The sequence below is a fragment of the Cotesia glomerata genome, linkage group LG2 (genome assembly GCF_020080835.1).
Source record: "Cotesia glomerata isolate CgM1 linkage group LG2, MPM_Cglom_v2.3, whole genome shotgun sequence".
Lineage (NCBI taxonomy): Eukaryota > Metazoa > Arthropoda > Insecta > Hymenoptera > Braconidae > Cotesia > Cotesia glomerata.
Genome location: NC_058159.1, coordinates 26469188 through 26480555, shown reverse-complemented (window position 1 = coordinate 26480555; position 11368 = coordinate 26469188). Strand labels below are relative to the sequence as shown.

The window sequence follows — 11368 nt, the reverse complement described above, 5'->3', positions numbered from 1 at the left end:
ATTTAATAAAATTAAATGTTTAATTAATTTTTTAAATTTAATTTATATTTTTAAAGTAAATTTATACAAATAATATGTAACTAACTATCTAAAATTTTATTAGAATAATGATTGCATAAAAGTTTGTTTAGTTTGATGAATTATTACTACCGAATTCGGTAAATTTTATCGTAATTTTAGTAAGAATATTTAATTTTACTGTAATTTTTAAAATTAAAATAGTAAAATAATTATTCATCTTATTAACTTTGAATAAAAAATGCCAGATTTTCAAATTAATAATTTATCGATTCTGTTCTGCATGATAAAATTTACAATTTTATAAAAAATAAAACTAGTTAATAGTTACCATGTAGAATGGTAAATATTACTTTTTTATTTTCTCCATATAGAGTAAGGCACTTATTGAGTAATTTCATTAATTAAAAGTGGAACCAAAGCTCGAGACAATGAAGCATTAAAGTGACAAGGGGTGAAACAAATAAAAGAAAAGAAAAATAAGATGGCGACTGGGGTCAATTCTTCGTGATGTTGTACGCTTAAGAATCAGGGTCTATTCTGGTGGATACTCGAGAAGATTAGACTGTCACAATCTACAAGCTTTTCTGAGTTTCCACATTTGGAAGTAAGCCGCGGGCGAGCGTGTGGTTCTGAGCGAAACAGAAAGGACGACGAGAGAAGCAGCAGATCGAGTCCCTCTTTTTTTTCAGAACTTTATTTATTTTTTTCCTCCTGTTCCCTGGTTACGTTGTTGACGAACCGGGGCATTGAGTGACCGTATCCACTCGAAACAAAAATAATTCTGTCCTCGGCGAACAAGGTTCAGTTGTACGGCAACACAGGTTTGGTATAAGCCCTCGACAATAGGGAAGATATTTTCTCTAATGAACCAAAAGACGAGTGCCACTCTTCAGTGCCAATGACACTTCAACTTCTATTTCATTCTTGTATTCGGCAACTGACTTACTCTCGCTGTAGTTGTGTGTAGACACTCAACTTTACTTTTGTCATTTCATTGCCAGGCTTCAATTCTTTTATAACAAAAAAATTCGAGGGTTATTTTTTTTCAAACCATTTCATTGATATGTTTAATTTTTTTTAATTTTATTTTCCTACAAGAGTTTATGGAAATTTAATACAATTACTGGATTTGTTCCCATGACGAAACTTTTAAAAAATTTTACTACTTTCTGATTTAGCCTGCCGAGTTACGTCAGAAAATCCGTTTGGTTTAATAGTTTATGTATGTGGTAAGAAAAAAGGTCTTTCAATAAAAGAAATTTTGAACCGAGTATAAAAATTTTCGGATTAAAAAATTATTCTTGGTATGAGTAAATTATACTTATCTAAAAAATTATAATTCAAAATTTTGAAAAAATGCCTAATAAAAATTTTCTTCCTCAAAAAATAAAATTCGACAAAACACATTTTTTCCTGATATTCAAATATTCAATTGCTTTTATCTACAAAACTGAGCATTTTAACGATATAAATGTGGAATGTAATTATATGGAAAATTGAATTTCCTACAAATTTTTTATTCACATTTTTTTTCGCGATAAATCAAAATTTTCATCCATTTGACTGCTAAAAATTTTGCAGGTTGTAAAAATTTTAAAATAAAAATTACAAAATCATGATACAAATTTTATTTAAAATAATATATAAAATAATTTTTCTATGCAACTATTTTTTTTTACCAATGCACAAAAAAATTCCAAACTGATAACTTTTTACAACTTGGATAGTAAGTTACAGTCGAAAAAAAAAAATATAAATAAAAAAAACAGGGACAAAGCAATCGATAGATGTGAGTCACCAAAAGTAATCATTAAAATTCGTCTTCCACATCGACAAATTGATACCAAGAAGGTCTTGTGAAGAGCAAGAAATAAAATATTCATTACTAGTTTCGAATGTATATAATAACTCGTCGGCTTTGACTTTTCTTTAGTTTCAACTTTAAAAATTAAAACAAACACATTAGTTTTTGTTAAAAGAAAAATGATTCTAAAATTGCTAATCGTAGTAATTTACTCCGTGATATCAGTAAATACCTTCCAAACCACTATGTCAAGTAGAGAATCCTACGAACTTGAATTTATGTCATACGGTTGAGAGCTACAATTTACACTTTTAGATAAATCAATTGTCTGCCCAGGTGTGTATGTCGCACCCCAAATATTCATCACTGATTCTTTCTGTATAAGGAAGTACATTTATTCACTTAATTATTTCTTAATATTTAAGCAACATCTATTTATTCACAAGTATATCATATTATATAGCAGTTCTGATTATCATGTAACAATAAAAGAAGCGTACGTTGTAAGAACATCTATCAACAGTCAAAAAAATATTGAAATTCTCAAAGTCAAGGTCACCGATATAAATTTCGCCGAAGACCGAAAAGAAGCTAAAGTAGTGATAGTTCACACTGATCCGATTGATTCTAAATATAAGACGGAATATGTAAAGCTGTATTCATTTATGGAGGAGATTGATACAACCAAGTGTTATGTACCTTTTTATGATAATGATAGCGGAAATATCACGATTTCTATTTGTGAAATACTCTTCTTCGACGATAGACACGGAAGCGACAGCAATATTTATTGTTTTGATCGGGACTTTGTTGTAAGTTTTTTTTTTTAAATAGACATTTATGTAAGGGTGAATAGAAAAAAAAATTCTATTATTTGTTTTCATACAAACTTAAATGTATAGGTATAAAAATAAGTTTCTTAAAATATAAACTTCGCCTAATTTAAATATTATGATGCTACGCATCGCACTTTTCGATTTTCCATAAAAATAACTCGGGAAAACATTTTTTTGCTTCTTATGATTTCTGTATCTAAGCCAACCATAAATAATACACAATATAATAATTTAAGAGAAAAAAAACTTGAATCGAGAAGATCATTTCAAAGAATTTTATTTTTTTAAATTAATCATATCAGTAAAATTCTTGAATAAACAAAAATTTGCTTAAACTGAACCAAAAAATTTTTTTCAAGAAAGTTCTTACTTGATTGAAAAAAATGAAATTCTGGAATATAATTTCCTTAGTTAAAAATTTTTCTTGTATATCGTGTAAATTTTCTCATTTTTCGAATTATGATTATTCGCATTATGTGAATATAATCTCTCCATTATTTTCTAAGGGTTTGATGGAAGTAATTTATTCTGTTACGGGAAACCAGATTCAAAAAAAATTTCCTCAACAATAACAATTCAACAATTCATTGAGTTAAATGTTTTTCTTTTTTTTAATTTTCAAGATTTTTTAACAAATGAATTATTACAGCGAGAATTTATCAAAAAATGTGTCTTGTAGAAATTGATGCAGTTTTTCTCAAATATTAAAATTTATTTGTTACATAAAATTAAGGAAGAAATATATCAATTGAAAAAAATATTAAATATGCATTTCTAATTTTTAAAAAAATAACAACTATTAATTTATTTTTATTTAATAAAAAAAAATTCACTCCGCGATTTTTTTTTATCAATAATATAGATGTAATTCTTCTCGAAGTGTACTTCACTTTGGAAGGATTGGACTAATTAAAAATTATTCAATCCGCAAATTTTTTTTGTTTACTGTTTTTTTTTCAAAATAAAAATTGAATGCAAGAATTTATTAAATTTCTTTAATTATTTATCTAGATCAATAATTATCTTATTTTCTCTTATTTAATGAAATTTTACTTTTGAAACAGAAATTTTTTTACAGCTTCGAGTAATCTACTTTTATTTTTGCAGCCGAATGGCCTTTTTTAATTTAACCGAAAAATTCTATGCCCCAAAAAAAAGATTTATGGGCTCCAGAAAGAGCCAGAAGAAGCGTAATGTAAAATGTAAGTTTAAAAAATGGACAGATGACCACTCGAATATAAAAAACAGAAACCGTAAAAGCCAGTATCGTATTACACTTAGAAATATAAATTGTAGCGAGTGAAAATCCGTGCATTATTTCATTTTATACTTTTTTAGTTGAGAGAGAGAGGGCGGGAAGAAGAAGGGTTTGCAATGTCATTTAGTCACCCTTGATGGCGAGGCTATATAATATATCCGTCGTATCCACAAAGAAAATAAACCAAAACCTAAAACTAAGATAAAAAATGTGCATCTGTCACTTTTGAACGAGGGGTGAAACCGTTTTACCTTATAACTTATAACTTATAACTTCTTCTTATTCTTTTGCCTCCATCATCCACAATCTTCACACAAGTTAAACTATTTCTAAAAGGTACTGCTGTTTTCACAATAAATTGCTTTATCTGCCAGATTTTTTATTGTGATTGATTTTGTCGTGACATACCCATCACATTTTTGGTAAATATAGATCAAATTGTATTTTTTTCCGAACATTAACAAAAAATTTTTGTGTAAAAAGCGATTTTATATGTGTTTATAACAATTTTTGTTTTTTTTTTTTTTTTGTTATATTTTATTGATAAGCTGATAGGTAAACATGTTAAATTTATAAGACCTAAACAACGTGGGAGATGGTGTTATTTTTGAGTAACATAACTTCTGTTTTCTTGTCAAATGTATATAGTTGAAAATTATATTTAGCCGACACTGACATTTTAATAACTCTTAAACTTATTTTCACTTTTCTTTAAAAAATAAATTTTTTGATGGCAAAGGCACCGAAATTTCATCACTGACTATAAATATTTTATGACACGTTTTTAAATTTTGACAAACTTTTGACAGTTTTTAAATTTTGTAAAAATAACTAGATTATAATTTTGTGACTTTTTAATAAAAATTGCATTTTATAATCTGTGAATTTTCAATGCTGAAAAAAATATAATTAATATTGAATTTCTATTTATAAAAATTATCTTTAGTATCAAAATTTCTTCATTGAAAAACAAAAAAATTTCGGATTTTGGGATCATAAATTTAAAATATTTTTGAAGTGAAACTTCTTTATCAACGTATGAGATAAATTTTATAGCAATGTACAAAAAATCGTCACGATTTTTGGTTACGCGTCATGTTGTTTTTTTTTTTTTTTTTTTTATCAAAGTTCAGTATAGCGACGTAAAGAGTAAATCTAGTAAACATTATTAATTCTAAAAACGAACCAAATAGTAATTAAAAAATAAAACGAAACATAATTAGAAAATCAAAATATTTATACGTATATCTTTTTTAATTATTCGTTTCTAATGATTTATTCAATCACTTTGAATTCTATAAAATCATTGTATATCTACAAGATTAACTGTCGTCATATAATTGTATTATTTTAAGTAGATAATTCCAATTATTTACTCATAACTTGTGTAATTAAGTAAGTTATTAAATATCTGCTTTGAATTATTTTTACTAAGTTATTACATAAAATATGAATATAAAAGTTCATTATATAATTTTTGTAAGCTGATTAACTAATTTTTGGATTAAATAATGGCAGAGTCTAAATAATGACAACAATGGTAATAATGATGCGATCATAAATAATTGATGAAATACAATAATTATAATAAGAGCAATGATAAAATGAATTACTTATATTATTTGTATAGATGTCTATAAGGGTGATTTTCTGTAAGGACGTCCTAAATCTGTACAAAATTGTCCGACCAAATTATTTTTCATTTTATTAGAAAAAAAATTAACAAGGGCTACAAAACTATCAGCTTAATTATAATAAATAAATAGCCGAATTAATTTTTGCTTTTTCGATATTTGTGTATGTTTTGCCATATAACATGACAGGGGACTGATTGCCAGGGGACTGATTTTTTTCATCAAATTGAGAAAAATCAAGCAAACTATTTCAATGCATTCAACTTTTCAAGTTCTCAATGAATGTTTACATTAATTAGAATAATATTAAGACTTATGGATCCAATTTTATAAATCTATACTAATAAATGGAGAGCCGGTTTTTTTGTCCGGTTATACTGCGAAAACTACTAAACCAATCGGAATAATACTTATACCATAAGATGCAGCGTCTTTCGAAGAAGGTTTTAGTATATGATATGGGGGTGATTACTTATCCGGAACCTATTTTTTTTTTGCTCAGAAATAATGAATTTTTATTGTAACTAAATTTACTCTATTCGATTCTCATTTGTTTAAAATAAATTATTTAATTCTATTGGTTATGTTTATATACTAGGCAGATTTTTTCACTTATGAGACCTGCAATTTCTTTAAATGAAACTTTCAATGCTCATTAAAATTTTTTTTTTCATATCAATTATTATTCATTTTTGTAAGAAAGACACGGGAATGTTATAATGATTGCACATTAAAAGTTACAATGAATATTAGCTAGAATAATTACATGGATAAAAGGTGCATGCCAATTCGATAGAATTGGGAATCTGTGCAAGTCAAAACAATACTCTAATTAAATTTCAAGTCTAGATCTAAAAATGCAATTCTATAAAGTGCCCAGCGGAGCGGGCGAGTAACAGCTAGTAAATTATAAATAAAAATAGCTGCCAGGGAACTGAGTTTTGAAGTGGCTCAGACATATATTTCCAGCGCAAACGGTGCTTTGACACTAAATAAAATGCCGATAAAGCGCTAACAGCCTTATGGTTATTAACTCAAGGCTAGTTAGATCCTTATAAACCTTACAAAAAGTCAAATAACACGCTGGATTTTTTTTGGCTTTGAACTTCTGGCAGGAGACTGATCTTAAAATGCCTGCGACAAACTTTGGTTTAATGAATTTAATGAAACAAATTAATTTTCGGTACTTTTTATTGAAGAAGATTGTTAGTTAACTAATTAAGTTTATAAACATTATGGACCAAATTATACATTATTGACGAATAACTTAAAATTTAACCTTAAAGTTTTAATTTTGGGAATGGGACAGCTCAGGGGACTGTCATTTCGGTGGTTTACGAATTTATAGCAAAAAAACCAAAATTTATTCCATTTTAGTTTTCAATGCTCCAAATGTAAATGTTTTTTTACTTTCGTAATAAATTTTTTTTAGTAACAAAATAACAATTTTTCTAATAAAAAAATGCCTGGGACAGCAAAAAACATCCTTACAGAGAATCACCCATAATACTAAAATAGCTTTAATTTAATAGGGAAAAAATTTTTTTTCTTAAGCCTTATTGACCCAATTTCTGTGAAGTTGTAAATAGTAAAAAAATGATGTCATAAAGAAGTTTCACTTCTTACTTGTGTACTTTGGTACATACATATTTTTTTTTTTATTTAGTATTTTTTATCCACAAACAATAATAACCAGCATGAAATACAAATGTTATTGTATAAATTGACAAGTGATAATCCGCGATGTGTAAATAAGTGTCCAAAAAAGATTAAATTGAAATAAAACCACAAGGAGGTGCTTAACCAGCAATCTCAAGAATCACAGCTTGATAATACAAAATACAAAGTACAAGTGCTAAAATATTAAGTCTAATGACCAGCATGTTTGCCGACGGAATTAGCCGCAAAGAGGGCCTAGCCGGGTGAGCGCTTACCAAAACACCTCAGATAAGTATTATATGAGATATAATACAAGCACCAAGAGGACAATAGCCCAGTTCAAGTGGCCACGGTCAAAAGAATCCTCACGTGAAGCAGGAGCGTTACCTAGACACTCGCGCACGCTTCTTCGGCACTTGTTGTACTCTACTTGCAAGCTGACAATAACATACTTGTACAAAGTATGCATGTGTAAAAATATAAATACAGACATTTAGAGATTGGATCTCTCGGAGATGCAGAGGTGGGATGTGTATGTGGAAAAATAAAGAAGCTACGAGCAGTTATGATGCTTGAGCAGTACTCTGCACCGAGGAAAGGCGAAATATACGGGTACGCTTTTGTAAAGTGAGTGGATTGTGCATGCCAGAAGAGTTTTCAAGCTCACGAGTGCTTGCTTCTGGTTCTCTTGTGCCTAATGCGTGCTTTGCTTACTATACAATCTTTACTTGTTTTATATTTTATACTACTCTGAAGAATACTGTCTTTGTAAACTTAAACTTACCTTGAGAGCACCTGTTGAAACAAAACTTTGTTCATGTTCAAAAATTAAGGGAACGAAGAAATATCATAGACTTTATTTCAGTGAAAATTATTGCATGAAAAGAAAGGATCAGAAGTTGGAATAAATTTCTTATGAGATTTTTTTTAGCATGTTTGAGAAATAGTATATTACACTACAAGGGAAGAAAGTTGAGATTCCTGCACTGCGCGCCATGATGCCCGAGGCGAAGCCGAAGGCATCATGTCGCGCAGTTCAGGGCTCTCAAATTTCTGCCCATGTAGCGTATACTAGTTTTCTTGCTATCCGGTCGAAAGTACGCAAAAAATTGCGTTGAAAAAAATTGATGCCTGCCCCCGACATTTTCGGCGCGAGCGAAGCGAGTGCTGCTGGTCGGGGGGGGGGGGGGCAGGCATCAAATACACCTGTCAATAAAGATACTAATTTATAATCTATCATATTACTACTTTCTTTTGAGAAAAGATCTTAATTTAATTAAATAAATTTAAAGTTATAAATATATTATAAATTAACTCTGATTTAAAAAAAAAAAAAAACAGTAAAATGAAATAATAATCGTAAAATGCATAAAAAAAAAAATTAAGAAACAAATCTGTTTGTGTATTTTTTCAAATAATTATTTGTTCAATGATGAATTTATTTATTTGAGAATATCTATCAGGATAAAAAATATTTCTCGTTTCTTTAGGTAATTTAAATACTAAGCAAGTTTCATTTTATTAAAATAAATATTTATTTTCTATTATTAACTTAGTTTCAACCTAAAATCATTGACACATAACAAGATAGATGAAAATTAAATTAGCCGACATTTGAAACTTTTAATAATTTATTTTATTGATAAATAATTTTTAAAAAATTAAAACAAAAATTTTCACATGTAAAAAATTTCAAAAATTATACGTGGAATTTTTTAAAAATAGTTTTTTAGTTCTAGTTTTTAATTAATAAAAAAATTAAAAATTGTTGAGTGTCGGTTAACTTAATTTTCATACGACAGATATATTCATAACAATCACAAGTAAGGTTAGGCTTATAAACATAAGTTCTAGAGTGAACGTGACTACCGACTTTCGGGCTTTCTGCCGCCTCGAGTCTCGTTGTCAGTGCATGAATACTTTATTTCGGCTCCTCGTCGTAGAGCGCATGCGCAACTCAACCACGGCATAAAAAAGGGTCTTTCTGCGGTGAAATCGCAGCGGGAACCCCGTACTTTCGACCGGCGTAGTAAGAAAGAATAGTATATTACACACCTAGGGAAGTAAAGTAAGAAATGTCTCAGATCACATGTAATTGTTGGCCGAGGCGAAGCCGAGGTCAACAAACATGTGATCTAAGGCTTTCTTATTTACTTCCCGAGGAGTGTATACTATTTTTTTGTCCGACGAAGGCGGAAAGCGGCAACTTAGTTTAGCGCAGCGGGACGAAAGTTGCCACTTTCCGCCCGGAGGGCAAAAAAATTTTTTTCTGCCCTCCAGGCGGAAAGTGGCAACTTTCGGCCCGCTGCGCTAAACGAAATTGCCGCTTTCCGCCTCTGTCGGACAGAAAAATAGTATACAAACCTATGGCAGGAAAATAATAAATATCTCAGATCACATATATGTCGACCTCGGCTTCGCCTCGGGCAACATATATGTGTTCTGAGACATTTCTCATTTTCTTGCCACAGGTGTGTAATATACTATTTCTTCCCTCCGGGCGGAAAGCGTCAATTTTCCGCCCGCTGCGTTAAATGAAAATGCCGCTTTCCGCCTCCGTCGAGGAGAAAAATAGTATTCTCACCACGGGCAGGAAAAATACTATTTTCTGCCCTCCAGGCGGAAAGTGGCAACTTTCGGCCCGCTGCGCTAAACGAAATTGCCGCTTTCCGCCTCTGTCGGACAGAAAAATAGTATACAAACCTATGGCAGGAAAATAATAAATATCTCAGATCACATATATGTCGACCTCGGCTTCGCCTCGGGCAACATATATGTGTTCTGAGACATTTCTCATTTTCTTGCCACAGGTGTGTAATATACTATTTCTACACTGATAAAAAAATCAACTTGATTCACGAGCTAAAATCTTGAACCAAGAATACTATTTTGAAGAAAATGATTTTCTTGAGTCAAGAGAATAAATTCTTTAGTCAAAAAATTATTCTTAGTCTAAGAAATTTTTTTTTGTTTCAAGAATTTATCGTCATGACTCAAGAAAATCATTTTCTTCAAAATGGTATTCTTGGTTCGAGATTTTGGCTCTTGAGTCAAGGTGATTTTTTTATCCTGAAAATTTTGAATTTAAAAGAGAAAAAATGTAAAATTTGACATGAGAAAAAATTGTTAGGTTTACATGGAAAATATTTTTTTATAGTTAATAAATATTTATTAACTATTAGTAGATGTACTTTTCTTCTTTAAAAAAGTATTTATTGATACACAGAAAAAAAAATTACTTTGAATGAAGTAAATAATTTTGAAGAATTTTATCTTCATGATCTGAGTAAAAAAATTCTCAAACTAAGAACTTTTTCTTGATTTAAGAATTTTTCGTCTTGATTCAAAACAATCAAACTCTTCAAAATTATTTTCTTGGTTCAAGAAATTTTCTTTTGATTCAAGTTAATTTTTTTCAGTGTAGTAAAGAAATATGTATTTAAATTCAATAAATAAACAATTTGTATTTAAATAAATAAATTTATTAACATTACATAAATTCTTACATCTGTCTATAAATAAATTTTATACCGTAAAAAATTTCTACAACTAATTTTTTCAATTAACTAGATATCTGTATTAGTGTGTAAAATATCTCAAACTAAATCTACCAAGTTAGGATAAAAAAATTAAATTTGAGCCCTTGAAATAATACCTAATATAGATTCCATCGATAATATAGTATATATGGGGTAAAGTGGGTACCGAGACGGGTCATTACACAGTCTGTGGTGGACACAAAAAACGCGAGTACTACATAGATAGATATAAGTGATGTGACCCTTTCTGCGTATAATATTCCGGAGAATTGAATAGAATAGAAGTAAAGTATAAATATATAATAACAATAGTCAAGCGGGGAATGTATACAGTACACTGACCGAGGCTATTGCCCATGTGTTACTTGAACTTGATATTTACCAAAAAGTGTAGAGTGAAATATATAATAGAAGTCGTTGGACCCTTGGTCAACCTTTCACATTATAAAACCATAAACCATGTAGAATCACTGCTCCTGCTGTCCTTTTCGACCAATCTTCGTACGATATGTCTAGCCCTTTTGTACGTTCAAATTCCCTTTATACTTATTTATATCGTTGGATTTCCCGTTTACGCCCCCAGTTCTGTCCACCCCCACACTAGAGCCGTTCAACGT

The 11368-nt window shown here is 29.6% G+C and overlaps 1 long non-coding RNA gene across 1 annotated transcript; it reads left to right on the top strand.

The window, feature by feature from the left end:
- Positions 1–1938: 1938 nt before the first annotated feature.
- On the top strand, positions 1939–2463 carry LOC123259114. The gene is made up of 2 exons (XR_006508179.1): positions 1939–2213; positions 2292–2463. It is a non-coding gene; the product is annotated as an uncharacterized LOC123259114 (long non-coding RNA).
- Positions 2464–11368: the final 8905 nt, after the last annotated feature.